Source organism: Anomaloglossus baeobatrachus, chromosome 5 (genome assembly GCF_048569485.1).
Source record: "Anomaloglossus baeobatrachus isolate aAnoBae1 chromosome 5, aAnoBae1.hap1, whole genome shotgun sequence".
Lineage (NCBI taxonomy): Eukaryota > Metazoa > Chordata > Amphibia > Anura > Aromobatidae > Anomaloglossus > Anomaloglossus baeobatrachus.
Genome location: NC_134357.1, coordinates 100,912,333 through 100,930,124, shown reverse-complemented (window position 1 = coordinate 100,930,124; position 17,792 = coordinate 100,912,333). Strand labels below are relative to the sequence as shown.

General features: G+C 43.9%; 1 protein-coding gene across 4 annotated transcripts in view; it reads left to right on the top strand.

The window, feature by feature from the left end:
- PRKG1 (protein kinase cGMP-dependent 1) overlaps positions 1-17,792 on the top strand; it is a 1,599,245-nt gene that overhangs the window by 641,487 nt on the left and 939,966 nt on the right. The window lies entirely within an intron of this gene.

The following is a 17,792-nucleotide window of genomic DNA, read 5'->3' as shown; positions in this document are numbered from 1 at the left end:
AAGTGCAGCAAGTCATTACTAACAATTTGTTTTAAACGTAGTGTTTCTTTTACAAATGCACCAAACTTTGATTATTCACCCATTGGGGTTTGCAATTTGAATTCCATATCAGTATGTCTGAACACATAGATTCTATGTAGATGTCCTTAGTCAGACCTGGAAGGCACCCACCAGTGCTCAACACTGAGCCTCTAGTTTCTAATGGTAGCTTTCCTTTAAAGAAGCACTCCCAGAAATATATACTTTTTTCATTACATGTGTGTATATAGGTATGGTCTGTAGTGTGAGTGTACTGATATAGTCACCTACTGCCGGAGTCTCCGGGAACCAGTGCCGTTCTGCTCCTCTTCTCAGTGACATCACTACAATTCAGGCTAGACATATCTCTCTATGCTCTGTGTGAGCCGGAAAGTCTTTTTTAAAATGTAAGTCTATGAAGTTCCATAGACTTACATTATAAAGAACACTTCTGGGTCACATAGAGTGCAACGTAAACTGAATAGCTGTGGTGTCAATGAGAAGAGGAGCAAAACAGCGCTGGAACCCTGGAGCCTGACACATGAAGGCGGCAATAGATGAGTAAATTAATGCACTCACACTAGACACCAAACACATACAGTATACACACATTAAATGGAAAATACATTTCTGGGACTGCTTCTTTAAGGACTTTTATTACGCACACATTTTTAAGATTCTAGTCTCTTCATATATAGTAATTTTCAATCTCTTGGAGTAGTTTGAATTGCAGTGTGAAATGTTTCTCTGCAGTAGAGGTTGAATAGCCGTGATTAATGTTCAGTATCCTAAATCTAATCTACTTAGTTTCAGGTATATTTAAACATTTATAAACTTTCAGTTAATCAGCCCTTAGACCATGAATCACCAGCCTGAGTGTCAACAAAATGCAGGATGCCATGATAGTCTCACAACATTTGGAGAGGCAGAGTTTGGAGACCCCTGCCTTAAGCTGGGTTTACACACTGCAACATCGCAAACGACATCGCTGTAACGTCACCGGTTTTGTGACGTAATAGCGACCTCCCCCGCGACATTGCAGTGTGTGAAACCTATCAGCGACCCGGCCCCTGCTGTGAAGTTGTAATCGTTACAAATCGTTCAGGACCATTCCTAGGTCCTTTGTTTCCCGCTGTGCAGCATGCATCGCTGGAAAGTTTCAGTGTGTGAAAGACTTTGCAGAGACTTTGTTAGCAACTTCCCTTTCAAAAGGCTGCTTATCAACGTCCCCAACAACCAGCTAGGTCGCTCTGCAGGTCCGGATCGCTGTTGAGTTGTTCGCCAGGTTTGCCTGTTTGACAGCTCACCAGCGACTTAGCAGTGACTTAGGGAGGTCGCTGTTACGTCACAAAACCGGTGACGTTACAGCGATGTCCTTTGCGATGTTGTAGTGTGTAAACCCAGCTTTAAAGAGAACGTGTCAGAAAAAAATTGCAATGTAAAGTAAATGTATTTCTGTAATGAAGCTGAAATACTGATTACATTGATATCTTTGGTGCAGAAATCCACTTTGTGGTTCTTTATTATTCACCATTTGAAGATTAGATTTGGGTGCATAGGGGCCTGACTGTACACTGGATCTTCTCCTCCCTGTCTGTGATTACCCAGCCTCTCTGCCTAATCCAGTTTGGGAATGATCTGTCTGCCTCCTTTTTTCCTTTTCTTTTTTTTTTGTGATCTATCTTACACAGATTGGCAGCAGGCGGAGGGGTTGGGGAATCAAAGACAGGGAGGGAAAGACCTAATTATTAGAAAACTACAAATGCTGATTACAGAGAAACCATAAAGCAGATTTCTTCACCAAAGGTATCAATATGATGAGTGTTACAGCTTTATTGCAACCATGTCTTTACCTTACATTACAAAATCATGCTGACAGGTTCTCTTCAAAGGGAACCTGTCACCAGATTTTCCATTATGAGCTGCAGCCACCACCAGCGAAACCTTATATACAGCATTCCAGAATACTGTATATAAGACCCCAGGTCGCTTTGTAGAATGTAAAAAACACCTTTATATTACTCACTTAGAGGGCAATCTGGTCTGATGAGTGTCGATGTTCTCAGTCCAACACCTCCTCTATCTTGCGCGAATGTTGTCATCCTTCTTCTGAGGCACCTGTGGATGACGTGTCCAATGTCATCCATACAGGCCGGTATTGCGGTCCTGCGCATGCTCACTTTCATCTGCCTAAGGGCAGATTAAAGTATTGTAGTGCGCATGCATGGGCGGCCTTTAACCTTTCTTCACGCCTGCGCATTACATTACTTTGATCTGCCCAAAGAAAGGCAGATCAAAGTGCATAGGATGTGTCATCCACACTGTGCTGGGTAGAAGGTGGATGGCAATCGCTGCAGAGAGGAGGCGTCGAACCGGAAAGCAGCGACACTCATCAGACCGGACTGCCCCCTAGGGGAATATTACAATAGGGGGGGTTTTTATGTTATACACAGTGGCCTGGGCTCTTATATACAGTATTCTGGAATGCTGTATATAAGAGCTTACTGGTGGTGGCTACTGCCTATAGAGGCCAAATCTGGTGACAGGTTCACTTAAAGGCTCCTCTGTTCACAGAACAAGAATGTTCCTAAAAATATTTCTTTTTTTTATTGGCCTTTGTATACTGTATTTTTTACCACCGATGGACAGCTGATTCAGCAACCCACTTGTTCAATGGCTACTTGGATAATTTATTTAGGCTCTAAAATAATTGATCTTGACATAACATCTCACTTTCCAATTAAACAGCAGATGATTTGGTAACAATTTGTAAAAGGTATAGATACTGAACAATCACATTAATGGTGGTTTGGTCCCCATGAAGTTTGCCTATTAGGGATGATCAAATACCTAATAGGTCGCCGCTATTCAATTATTCGCGAATATTCAATGCGCAATGTAAGTCTATGGGAAACCCGAATAACAACTATTCGGAACTATTCGGGGTTCCTATACACTTACATTGCGCATCGAATATTTGCATAGCGGCGACCTATTCGTCGGATATTTGCGAAGCCGAATATTTGAGGTATTCGATAAGCCCTAGTGCTTACCCTTCCATTTCTTCATATTTTGAAAAGTATATTACTTTTGCAATACAAGTTGACCACATTTTCAGAACACATAATAAAACTCTCACTAAGCCGAAAACGACATCATAATTACTGGATGGCAACAAGGCACAAGGCACAGATAGCATAATCCTTCCCCCCAAATATTGCATAATTATGATTTTTAAAATTGGTCATTTCGCAGGACTTAAGGCCACTTTACACGCTGCGATCTCGCTAGCGAGATTGCTAGCGAGCATACATGCCCCTGTCGGTTGTGCGTCACGGGCAAATCGCTACCCGTGGCGCACAACATTGCTAGGAACAGTCACGCATACTTACCTGCCTTGCGACGTCGCTGTGACCGGCGATCCACCTCCTTTCTAAGGGGGCGGTTTGTTCGGCGTCACAACGACGTCATTAAGCGGCCGCCCAATAGAAGCGGAGGGGCGGAGATGAGCGAGATGAACATCCCGCCCACCTCCTTCCTTCCTCATTGCGGGCGGCCAGAGGTAAGGTGTTGTTCCTCGTTCCTGGGGTGTCACATATAGCGATGTGTGCTGCCGCAGGAACAACGAACAACCTGCGTCCTGCAGCAGCAACGATAATCGGAAATAGAACGATGTGTCAACGATAAGGTGAGTAATTTGGATCGTTAATGGTCATTCCTGCGTTTTACATGCAACGACGTCGCTAACGAGGCTGGATGTGCGTCACGAATTCCGTGACCCCAACGACATCTCGTTAGCGATGTCGTTGCGTGTAAAGCGGCCTTTAGACTTTATTGGACAGGCTAGGAAGGGTAAGTCTGTATGTTGATGTCTGTATGTTTACATTGGGTAAAAATTCGAATTAGCAAAATGGTGAATTTGACTGGGGTTCTTCTTTAATGTTTCTATGGAAACACTAATTAAATGCATACTCTGATGTTGGATGCTGTTCTGATCATGTGTTTTCATTTACATAATATTATGTGTTGTGATTGTTGCTGTCTAGAATAGACTAATATGTTCTTACTAAAAATGTGAACTAGTAGGCGTAGAGGTTCCACGCGACAGATCGGCTCTCATCTCTCATTGTATGCCACTGATGCTTCTTTCTTTCTGCACCATAACTAAAACACAACAGAAATATTTATTATACAAGAAGCACTCGGCTGAAGATAATAAAGTGTAGGCGATTACAAATGTCAGTTTTGGTTCTATGAAATTGCTGCTCCTAATGATCCTTAGAAAGTAGAATAAAGCAGCCTTTGTCTGCGGCGCAAAATATTTCACTGCAGTACAAAGAATGCATATGTAGGTGGGGACAGATGTCTGCGATAACGCTGAATGTCAAGAGATGCAATTTAACAAACTGTGTAATTATAATAGTATGTGAAGAAGATTACCCAATTAGAAGAACCGCACTTCTTTTTCTAGGTAAATCTGAGCCCGCGAGGTTTTCATCTAGTATATGTAATGTCTTGATGAAAATTTTTGTATGTTTTTTACACACAGAATATATATTAAAGTTTATTACCACAAGTGGATATGATATCATTTTCTAATTATTGCGAGCTGTTTTCAAACCCACATCGTTCCTGAAAATAAAGTGGCCGCAAGCTTTGGTGGTGCTGCAGCTCCGTTGACAATCAACAGTGTTTAAATAAGTTTTGGTCTCCCTAAAACCACAAGATATTGCACGCATTAATAAGATGATAGAGATTACACCTCAAAAATGTTTCTACATTGTATTAACGGGAATCTGTCAGCAGGTTTTTGCTACCTCATCTGAGAGCAGCATAATGTAGACACAGAGATTCTGAATCTAATGCTGTATCACTTAGATTACTGGCTGATGTAATATGAATTTTTAGCTTTAGTCATGTAGCTGAGCCCAGGGAGCTGTCTCACCCACACCAGGCACTCGGTAAAGATTGTACATTGACAGTGAGGTGTCAATCACACTAGGGGGACTGCCCTGCACATGCCAGCTAAATATAGCAATGATAATCACCTAGTGATAAAGCCTTTAGTTTGAATAAAGAATAGCATGGAGCTTGATAAGAGAGGCATAGTTGATTTTCTTTTTTTAACCCCTACAGAATGCTGGCTTCAGTTTACATAGCAAAAACCTGCTGACAGATTCCCTTTAAAGCAGAATTCCAGACATCTAGTTTTATTTTTTCAAGAATTGCTCAAAACAATTTAAATATAAATCAGTCTGCAAATAGCCCTTGATTATTTTAGAGCAGCAATCTGGTTGTTGAAAAACAGATTGATATCAAATTGCTAAAAAATTGTAGACATGTAAATGCAGTCACATTGAAGTCTAAAGAAACAAAGTGCACATAACTTGTACCTTTGATTTTTTGTAACACAAATGAGCGACGATCAACGAGCACAAAAATGTGCAAAATCGTTGCTCGTTGACACGTCGCTCCTTTCCTTAATATCGCTGCAGCTACAGGTACGATGTTGTTCGTCGTTCCTGCGGCATCAGACATCGCTGTGTGTGACACCACAGGAAGGACGAACATCTCCTTACCTGCCTCCACCGGCAATGAGGAAGGAAGGAGGTGGGCAGCATGTTCCGGCCGCTCATCTCCGCCCCTCCGCTTCTATTGGCCGGCCGCTTAGTGCCGCCACAGCGACGTCGCTGCACAGGTATGTGCGTGTGACGCTGCCGTAGCGATAATGTTCAATACGGCAGCGATCACCAAATATCGTTACAACGACGGGGGCGGGTGCAATCGCATGCGACATCGCTAGCAATCGCTAGCGATGTCGCAGCGTGTAAAGCACCCTTTACAACCCACCCTTCCAACGTCTCCACTCCTCACCCATCCGATCGATGGTATGGACGTCATATCATGATGTCATTACCTTTCGCACAAACGGGCAGAATCAGTCTGGACCTCATCAAATCCATAAATCTTGGTCTAGTGGGAAAGATTTATGGATTTCAGCACTCATGGTGGCAATCAGAAGATGCAACTGGACAGGTGACAGGACCAGAAAGGTGAGTTTAAGGATATTTATTATATTTTTAAAGCTTACGATCGTTATCACTTCAGATCTCAAAGGTGCATTATATTTATGAAGAATAACTTCAGTATAAAATGAATTTCCTGGGAAAGTTTGTGTAAACAGGAGAATTCAAACTTTGCCTGATCTGCTCATCTCCATTGGGTACAGTGATTAAATTAAATTTTCATAGTTGTGTTTGTTGAGCTATTGCATTTTATTAATAATATTTTCAGGTTGAGGATTTTCAAAGTATACTTAAAGTATCACCATAGACTCTAGCCGGAGATTGGACTAGTCTGCACTGCCCCTGACCGCGTCTTCCCAGGTGATTGACAGGTCTTTCCTTATGTGCACATGAAGGGTAGACTAGTCAATTTCCTGCAGAGGTACTGGGAAGACCCATGCAAGGTCAAAGCCAGATTAGATCTTCAGAGTATATGAAACACCCACGCGGCAAGGGATTACCTGTTATTTGTCGCCGGGCCAGTGATGTTTCGTCTGGGGATGTCACAGGTGGCCCTGCCCAGCTTCGTGGCCCTAAGGTGTACAATAAAAGGGGATGCATGGGATGGAAGTTTGTCTTGTGATGCCACCTATGGTACGTGGTCAGGGATTAGCTGCCGCTGCGGGTGATGTCCTCCGGGGCTGATGATGTCGCAGCAAGGGTGGTTCTGCTCTCCACAGATGGAGCGGGCCCCAGGGAGGATGATGGAGATGGTAGCGGCCGTCGGCGCCGAAGCATGGGGTGATGGTGCCCACAATGAAGGAGTGATATGAAAATTCTGGTCTGAGGTCTTTTACTCACAGTTCGTAGGCTGCCCGGAGCCACCGGTCTGCGATTGAGCTCCAGCCGAACCTGGGTAGGTCAAAGGTCAGAACAGGTACGGTAGTCTGTGGGCCCTTCCTCTTTGCGCTTTTTAGTGTGGATCCCCATGACCTGAAGTGCTTGGGGACCACAGTGTAGTGTTAAAGTTCCAGTCCTGTATGCAGGTGCCACAGGTCTGTGGTGGGGCCTGACTTAGATCACGACTATGGACCCTATGTAGCACTGTGCTCTGGGAACTGTGGTGGCTAGAGGGACATGCATCCCCCTGTCCTGCAGATTCTGGTGATCCAACCTGAAGTCTGTTCCACCCTAGGGCTCTGCACCCTGATTAGTGCCGGTTTCAAGGGAGTAATGAAGCTCTTCCCTCGACAACCGTGTTTCTCCTTCATCCCAGAGGAGTTACCAGTAAGCCAGCTCCTTCACTGTCCTCTCCTGCTCCTTCCAGTCTGCCCGGTCCTAACTATAAAAGATATGAAGCACTCTCTATAGCGATCATGTTCTTCTGAGTCTCAGACTATTCTGAGGTAAATGTGTGTGTGCTCTCTCACTTCCCCCGTGCTGCCCCCACCTTCATGATGACTCACTGGTGGCTGGGAAAAACCCATTGTTATGGTAACCACCTTTAGCCCAGTTACAGAGGGGAAGCACCTGGCTGTGTGTGTTGTGTAACTGAAAACTAGTAGTTAACCTCTTCCTTACCCGGGATGAGCATTACAGCTTAAGTCAGATGCAATACCCTGTGGAGACTGAGCATCAGGAGCGCCACATATACTTTCTCTGAAATGCTGGAGCATTTCCCTCCCCACTATCCTCCCACATCCCTCCCTTCATCCCTCCCATCCATGTTGATGATATTGCCTCTTTTATTACTAAGATAAATATTTTTTTATATATTTTTTTTTCCCGGAAAATATCTGCAAAACTAAAATAGTAAACTGAGTTGAAATTGTACCAACAATTGATCATGCATATTTTTTAAAAGATTTATAAATTCACTTTTACTGTAACTTCTTCTTCCATATGTCAAGTTACTGTTCTAATTATTTCCTTGCTCTCTAGATTTCTTTTCAAATTCAGAAAAAATAATAGCTACACTTTTGGTAGCACCCTTACAACCAAGGTCTAAATGTCAGCATTTTATGATTTTCTATGTCCTTGCACAGCTGAAATAAAAATGTGGTTTAGGTTTTAGCAGTGGAATATAGTTTCTAATGTATTATAAATTTTTCTTTTTTTCTACCATAGATCTTCGCAAAGGGAAAAAATATATATTTTGCTTATGAAGTTCCTGAGCTTAGGTTGAAAAACCTTGTAGATCAATTCTGCCTTCAGCTACATGGATAGTTGTGAAATGCTTTTATTCTATCCAGTATTGCTAGTTATTTTAGTAGGTTTTGAGGACATCTAGAACTTAGTGATTGGATGACAGCCGACTTTCCAAAAATGCTTACCTAAGTGATTGTCGGATAGCTGAAGATTTTCTTGCTGAACCCTAACTGAATGATTAGAACATTGGGAAAAGATGATTGTTTTAAAGCTTATGTATGTAAATATGTATAGCTGTAATTGCGCCTTACTTTCCTTTTAATGGAGGAGACTAGTCTAATGTTTATGGGGGGCTAACAATAGGTCCCACTTTGTCATCTGCTCTAGAGCTTTAATTTTGCCAGTTTGTTTTTAGCACGTTATCATTGCTTTAACATTGGGGTAACTAAAGGCCCCATTACACGCAACGACATCGCTAACGAGAAGTCATTGGAGTCACGGAATTCGTGACTCACATCTGGCATCGTTAGCGACATCATTGCGTGTGACACGTACGAGCGACCGCTAACTATGCAAAATACTCACCAAATCGTTGAATGTTGACACGTCGTCCATTTCCCAAATACATTTCTGGTGCTGGACACAGGTTATTCGTCGTTCCTGAGGCAGCACACATTGCTACGTGTGACACCCGAGGAACGACAAACAACACCGTACATGGGTCCTCCAGCAACAAGGTGGGTGTGACTTTCATGCAGTTGCTCTCCGCCCCTCCGCTTTGATTGGGCGCCTGCCGTGTGTCGTCGCTGTGATGTCGAACGAACCACCCCCTTAGAAAAGAGACTGTTTGCCGGCCACAGCGACATCACTAGGAAGGTAAGTACGTGTGACGGGTACTAATGATTTTGTACTCCACTGGCAGCGATTTGCCCATGACGTACAAACGATGGGGGCGAGTGCTTTCACGAGCGACATCGCTAGCGATGTCGCTGCATTTAAAGCCCCCTTTAGGCATGGACACCAAGATGTATGGGCTCCATGCTCCTTTGCCAAGGAGTCCCCGAGTGTATGTGACTTTGTACGGAGTGTGCAACACTTACTGGTTTCTTCAGGATGGTGTCCATCGCCCTTCTGCCATCATCCATCCCATCATAGATGTCGCGGGCGGAGGAGGGGACACTGCGCTCACCCACTACTCGGGTCCGGCTACTGCTGCTGCTGCTGCTGCTTGGTGGTGGCTCGAGCGGTGGGCCGGATCCCGGGGATTCGAGCTGTGAGTGAAAGGGGGGTTGGTGTGTGGTTTGGGGATATTGTCCGTGACGCCACCCACGGTTGTGGTGAAGTTGTGACACCACCGCTGCTCTGGACGGGGATCCCGGGAGCGATGACAGGGAGCAGCTTGGATGTTGGTTCTCCCCTCCGTGGGTAGGTGGTTTGGTTGTCCCGGGGTGGGTTTTAGGGATGGTTGGCAGGCGGGTTACGGGGCCTGGTGAGGTGCAGGGTCACGGGGGCAGCGCTGTGCCACATGGCACGGTGGTACTCACTCAGCCAGTAATTCACACAGAGTCTCTGGTCAAACAAACGGCTGGATGGACGGGTCCCACAGGCGGCTGCGGTTGTTCTCCTCCCGGCAGGTTGATGGTGACTGCCTTTCCCTGCACTTGTGTAGTGTGTATGGTTCCAATGGGTTCCCACCGGTAACCCGCTCCCCAGCTTGGATGGATGCTGAGGGAGCCCCTTTTGCCCACAGGCTCTGGCCCTGGGAACTGTGTAGCCTTGGCGGTGACTGTGTTTCCCTCTACGGTGTGAGCTGTTGCCTTCAATTGGGTCTTGGCTGCTGGGAAACCCCGGATGTTCCCTTCGCTAATGGATTTGACCGGTTTTACGGCGACGCCTAGCCTGGTCGGGGTCCGTAGGCCCTGCCGGATGGTGCTGGCTTTTCTTTACTCTCCGATCCGGTACTGCCGGGCCACCGCCCGTCCATGGTCCATACTGTTTGCTCCGATCAGCCTCTCCTGCAGACGGTCACCACCGTCTGCCAACCTTGCTGATTGTGCCCGGGCCACACACCCGGACACGGTCAGTCTCCTCCTTTACCACTTCACTCTTCAACCTCCAAAACTGAACTCTCTACTTTTACCGCCTCCAGGACTGTGAACTCCTCAGTGGGCGGGACCATCCGCCTGGCCCACCCCCTGGTGTGGACATCAGCCCCTGGAGGAAGGCAACAAGGATTTTGTGTTTGGCTCTGGTGTGCCTAACCGGGGTGTAGGGTGTGTTGGTGTTGTCCTGTGACGACCTGGCTTGTCCAGGGCGCCACATAGACAAAGTAGTAAAACAGGCCACACCAGAGTTCTCTTGGCAAACCAAACTTGAACAGTTTAGTCTTTCCACTGCTATGACAGACATGGCCTCAACCTCTCATGGTTCTGCTGTTACTGATTTTGGGGTACTCTCTCTCGACCTATCCCCACTATCTTGGATCTCATCCTCAAGCTGCTGGGCCTGCATCTACTTTCCCTCACTCTTCTGCTTATCGTGTCTGCTTTTGGGCCCCAACTGCTGTCTAGTTGTATGACTTCCCTGAGCCCGTCGGGGTGAGCCGTAGGCTCTGGACCTCTCGAAGTTATCTCAGCAAGCATTCCCTGACTGGCCCTGACACCATTGCCACATCTTCTCTTTTACAAACCCTATTCAGAACTGGCATCCCAAGAGGGCCACACCATTAGCCAACCCTCTTGCCACCTGTCACTCGCTGTCACTCGTCCTCTACTAGCCTCAACCCTATACCAAGGACAACATCTGCAAGGAATTTGTAGGTTTTCCTCATGTTTGCATTGGTTTCCTCCCACACTCCGAAGACATACTGAATTTAGTGAGGTTGAGTTTATATCATGCACTTATACATAAATGTATAAAATGAGCATTAAACCTATATGAAAATCATAAATAGCAAAAAAAAACAATACAAAACACAGAATGTGACATCCAAAATCAATGTTTAGAAATGGGATAATAAGGCAAAGAGGAGGTTGAGTAAAGGGGGCTTTACACTCTCTCTAACGAGATGTCGTTGGGGTCATGGAGTTCGTGACGCACATCCGGCCTCGTTAGTGACGTTGTTGCGTGTGAAACGTACGAACGACCGTTAACGATCAAAATTACTCACCTAATCGTTGATCGTTTACATGTCGTTCTAATCCCAAATATTTTTGCTGTTGCAGGACGCAGGTTGTTCGTTGTTCCTGAGGCAGCACAAATCGCTATGTGTGACACCCCAGGAATGACGAACAACACCTTACCTGCGTCCTCCAGCAACGAGGTGGGCGTCACTTTCTTTTGGCTGCTCTCCGCCCCTCTGCTTCTATTGGGCGACCGCTTAGTGACGCCGCTGTGACGCCGCTGTGACGCCGCAAGAACCGGCCCCTTAGAAAGGAGGCGGTTCGCCGGCCACAGCGACGTCGCTAGGCAGGTAAGTACGTGTGATGGGTCCTAGCGATGTTGTGCGCCACGGGCAGCGGTTTGCCCGTGAAGCACAACCGACGGAGGCGGGTGCTTTCACCAGCGACATCGCTAGCGATGTCGCTGCGTGTAAAGCAGCCTTAAGGCAATGCTGCCAGAAAAGACCACCATGTGTATCAGTATGGAACAGAGCTTCTGAACCTCATTGTATTTTCTCTAAAAAGTCTCCATTAAGGCACTGAAATATTACAATCCAGAAACCCTGTGATGATGCAGAATGTAGAGGTGAGGTCAAAGCTGCACTGACCTAATCCATTATGTGCAAAAAGTGGGATTTGCAGCTGTGTAAAATGTTCACATTGTGCGATGTTACTGTGAATAATGACTACAGTGTCATTTACGCGGAGCATGTAAAGCTATTTTCCACAATGTGACTTAATTGTATAATTTAGAGCCGGCTGGCTTTATTTTCAGTTCAGTCTTTGGCAGCAGGTACAAATAAGAGAGCGGTAATGACTTGGGGCTCAATTACAGACTTGCATGTGAATCTATAAGCCGTCAATCTATGCGCGGTCTTATGGCTTCTCTTTAGACTGGGTCATTACCAAAAATGGAGTTTTCATCTTTTTTTGGCTTCATTTTCAATATTGTTATCCTATAGATATATTTAGGTTGTACTCTATAGTCTGCTTGTATTATTAACATCTTTTTTCACTGCTTATATTTAACTTATTTGCTTTAGCTAAAACTAAAGCATGATATCACTTTCTTTATTTACCTTTTTTTTAAAAAAAATGTCATTGCTAGATAAGGGGGTTGCAAGAAAACAGGACACGTGGTCTGTTTTTGTCCAGATATAGTGGGTTGAGCTTCGTATTGAAAATCAGTCTGTCACACGGAGTTTTGCTCAAAACTCTCCGAGTGTCATGGCGGCATCAGACGCTGTTCACACTGCAGATTGTGACACTCCACACTATTGTTTCTTTGGTGTTTTTGAGTTAAACAGGCAGGCTTGAGCGTTGACCAGCTGTGTCCTCATTAATAGTCAGACTAGCAAGAGTTAAACTCTGCTAGCCTTCTGGTTACGTCTGGGATCACATATTGTTGGAAACCTATCACAGTTACTCCCCGCCTTTTTAAGATGATGGAATCTGTCTCCCCATGCCGACTATAGCTTTGCTGTGTGGGTCTATGTGCTGTTGTATCCCAGTTCTGCTGGTGAATATATTCAGTGCTGCTTGGAGTTGGTGTGGAATCCTCGTGTCGTCTTCTCGTTTTCTCCCTGCTCTTATTTTCCTCCTTACCTCTTATCATCTTATACCTTTGTGTGAGTGTGCTATGAGATAGAGTTTTGGTTTCCCCTGATCGTTTATCTCTGTTGGTTTTATCACACTCCTGTCCCAGCCCTCCCCCAGGGTGGGGAGGGAGTGGGTATAAGATCAGGGCCAGTCAGGCTGGTGGCTCAGACATCCTCACCTTCAGAGGTAACTCTGAGATGAGGAATAGCTAGGGTACCCCTAGTCTGATGAGCCCCTGTCTCCTGCTCTCTCTATTCATCATGAAACAGTCCTATTTACTTTCTATACTTGAATTTACCATAAAACAAAATTCTACCAGAAACAAATAATGTATCCTTAAATCATGTCGTCAGAAGTTGGTAAAGTCTTTGCACAGACTTTTGAAATTAAAACTTACTTATTTCAGGTAACTTTACAGAATAAGCTATTGTGTGTCTACATGAGGATCACAGCCCCCTAAGCTCCCTATCCTGGCTCTATCACTGCTTCTCAGTTTCCTCGGAGCTAGTGGGAGGCTGTTATAATGCCCCCTATATCCAGCACACACAAAGAGAGATGGATTCCTACTCTTCTGTCTCTGTAGCACACAGACAAAAGGAGAAGCCACATGGAAGGCATTAGACAGCAGTACTAAGCTGCGTTGCTGTGAGTCCAGAACTGTGCAAGTAAAACAGTTGCTTGATGCTCTCACAGTACTGATTGCTCTTACTCTCCCTTTCCTTCTCCCTATGGTATAATAGGGTGTGTAATCTGAAACCTCATTGTATAGGCAGGCTGTCTTGCTTTGATGAAGAAAACTGAGATGTGTTTTTTAGGGTATATGATGAGTTCAAGAAACAGTGAGAAAATGAAGTGGCTCATAAGTGGAGAAAGAAGACATTTTTCTGATAAGATATGTAATTTTCTTTTGTTTACCTGTACTATTGATTTATTACATATTTGTTGAAATAACAGTGATCATTTGAGTGATATCTCTGTATGACCAGTTAGTTCTCGCATACGGCAAAGGATATACACAAGCTTTAAAGGTTAAAGGGAACCTGTCACTATTTTTAAATCCTATAGGCTGCAGCCACCACCAGTGGGCTCTTATATACAGCATTCTAATGCTGTATATAAGAACCCAGGCCACTGTGTAGAATGTAAAAATCACTTTATAATACTTATCTAAATGGTCGGAGTTGGGTCATATGGGCGTCTCCGTTCTCCGGTGCCGGTGCCTCCTCTTTTTTCTCTTTTGCCATCTTTGTCATCCTTCTTCTGAAGCTGGGGGGTGCATGATGACACATCCTACGTCATCCACACTTGCCGGCATTGAGGTCCTGAGCAGGGCAGATCAAAGTATTGTAGTGCACATGTGCGGGACCGGTGAGTTTGTATGAGATGGCCGAAAGAAGAGGCGCCAGCACCGGAGAACGGAGACGCTCATATGACCCAACTCCACCGCAGCACGACCATTTAGGTGAGTATTATAAAGTGATTTTTACTTTCTACACAGCAGCCTGGGCTCTTATATACAGCATGTTAGAATGCTGTATATAAGAGCCCACTGGTGGTGGCCGCAGCTTATAGCCACCAAATCTGCTGAGAGTTAAAGGGAACCTGTTGTGACGGCAACTATTCTGGGATTTGCATGCGACTTACTTTTAACCATATTTAACCCTTTGGGGAAAGGTGCAATGGTCACTGGTGCAATGGAGTGAGACAATCTACCACAGAAAACATGTTTGGACTTATTATTTTCCAAAGGATTTCTGAAAAATTAGAGCTGATATCTGTTTTTGGTTCTCCTCTATTTCTAGGACTTATATTATCTTCTTAGTGTTTTATTTAGGAAAGTGTCTCCCACTATTGTATTAATCCATTAATATGTACTAGTGCAGTAATGTGCCTGTTGCACCTGTCTAAAATTGTCATGTCTATGCTAATGTACAGTGTGAAGCATCTGAAGGACTTTTATTAACAATGCTGCCCTTATATGAAATCAATGTAGGAATGGCTGTAAACGCCTGGTTACAGCGTGTCTAACCTTGATAATGTTGTAATTGTGTCTGCAGATTTGAACTGAATACCAATGTATTTCCATCTACAATTCGTGCTCCTAGTAACTCCTAGTTGCGCTTCCATTCATCTTTTGTTTGAGAAATGCTACTCACTCCTGAATACGTGTGTATATGTGACATGTTGGGCCATTTCTACCAGTTTATCCTGCAGTAGTGACCTCTTGTAGACTAAAGATCTATAGTAATATAATAGTTCTCATCCACTAAGCAGAGCTGCATGCGGGAGCCAGTGGAAAGTACACAGAGGACATACACCCACTAGATGCTGCTGGTTATTCTCCATCGGATATATATTTTATGCTTACAAGATCAGAGTGGTTTATATAAAGGTCTACTACATTTTCCATCTACAAAACAACTTCAGTAGAAGGGTGAAAATACACAACCCCTCTGGTTCACTGTACATTCAGAAGCTGAAACCTCATCCTGACATGTGCTACACTGATTCATGGTTTAAAAGGAGTTTTCCACTCTAATGTGACTCCCTTTAATTTGTCCTAACTATTCCTAACTAACACTTTCCCAATATATTTTTACTACCTTCCCTCTCTTGTAAGCTGATATCTCTGTGTATACCTTAATTGATGTTCTAGCTTTGATTCTTCCAGTCTGGAGATCAGAATTGGACAAAGTGAGCAGGGCACGGGACTGGATGGAGCAGGGTTGCCTTTCTGTGAGTGACAGTAGTCTGGGACTGCATGTCCAGATCACAATTCACTCTCCTCTCATCCTGCTTTTCAGTGCTGTGCTTTCATGTGTTAAGCACTGCGATGTGTGAATCATTAGATAGTAAATTACAGAGTGAGTAGCACATTGCAATGCTTGTCAGATGAAAGCATCACACTGTAAACCAGGCTAAGAGGAGAATGAAGTGTGATATGGGCATGCATGCCCAGACTGCTGTCACTCACAGAGAGCAGCCTCGCCCCCACCAGTGATGGATCCTGCTCAGTTTGTCTGATTCCGGTCTCCAGACTGGAAGAATCAAAGCAAAACATCAATGAAGGTATATCCGAGCCACAGAGATATCAGCTTGCAGTAGTAGTGTGGATAACAGAAGTGTATTGGAAAATATTTACTTAGGATTTGTTAGGACAAATTAAAGGGGGTCACATTAGTAGTGGAAAACTCCTTTAAACCATTAATCTGTGTGATTAATACATGTCAGGATGAGACTTCAGCTTCTGAATGTACAGTGAACTAGAGAGTAGGTAGCAGAAGTATATTGGGAAAGTGTTAGTTAGGAATAGTTAGGACAAATGAAAGGGGAGTCAAATTAGTAGTGGAAACCCCCTATAAGTGTATCAGAACTATCATTATGAATGAGTCCAGTAGCTTTGTCATTGAAATTAATTTCAGGAACATATACTTCACTGTACCCAACTCTTCATGTCATGGTATACAAAATGCTGATCAAAATAATATTGCATCTTGGCTTACTAAGAAAGGAAAATTAGTAATCAGCTTACCTTCCAGGGACATTTCAGAGTGAATCTGGTAGACCTTGATTGGTCAGGGTGTGGCGCAAGGAGTGAAGGAAGACACCGGCTGTGAATGAGGGCTGCTAACCTAAAATGCATAACCTTATAGATCTTTTCTTTATTTTTCTCACCATGTTTTTAAATACAGAGTAAAAGTTATATTGTAACATTTTCCCATTGGTGTTGGAGTCCAATCCTCATGGACCGTTCTCTATCTTGGCTTCTGCCATGTCTTGGGTGCTTATACCGTTTCCATCTTGTCATGTCTCAGCAATTGTTTTTTCATTCAGTGCATGCAGTTTTGGGTAATACTTTCACAGCTTCTACTGCCTTTGTGTATCATGATATATAATAGCGAATAAGTTAAAAGTGAACTGATGGCAGAGTTGTATCGTATCGTCTTTCCTTTGAACTTGAGGGACACATCTGTCTCTTTGCCTGTTTCACTCTTCTTTTTCCTTCTCCTCCCTTTTTCCTCTCCATATAATTCAAAAAGGAGCAGTAATCTGATCCCTCAGTGAGCAGCTTGACAAAGATGGATTTTTGCTGGTTTTCAGAGTAAATAATGAATTCAGGCGGAAGAAGGATAGGCATAGTTGTCTGATTAGATATTTTACAAAGATTCTCATACTGTATTTGCTTATCTTATTGATTTATTCAAAGTTTATTGAAATGATACTCTTCACTTAAAGTGAATTTGAGCTAAACAAAATGAGCCCAGTTCATAAAAAAGGTGGAGTAAATAAAGAAAAAAATAAATAAATCAAGCCTGAGAAGGAAAAAAACAAGGAATCCATCATCAGGTTTGTGCTATGTAATATTAAAGCAGCATGATGTAGGTGCTGATTCCATCAATGTGTCACTTACTAGGCCGTGGTCTGTTGTTTGAATAAAGTTGGTGTTTTAGCACCAAGAGATATCACTACTGGTCTAGGTATCTTGTGCCTACAAATACTCCTGCTAGATGTAACCCCGCCCCACCACTGATTAGCAGCTTTCTGAAAATATACAGTGTGCACATGAAGATGTCAATCAGTGGTGTGTTTCAGAGCACTGCTAGACCTGCTGCAAAGAAAACAATGATTTTATTACACTTGCTCCACCCAGTAAATTAAGTGATACATCACTGGAATCAGCGTCTTTGCCCCTACACCATCATGCTCTCAGATCAGATAGCAAAAACTATTGACAGATCCCTTTAAAAATTTGTTTTATGTTTGCTGCTGTTTGTAAATGAACTACAAGATGAATTTTAATATTTGACAACAGTATATGTGTATTGATACAATGATACCTGAGCCATTGAAGTGCTTTGTA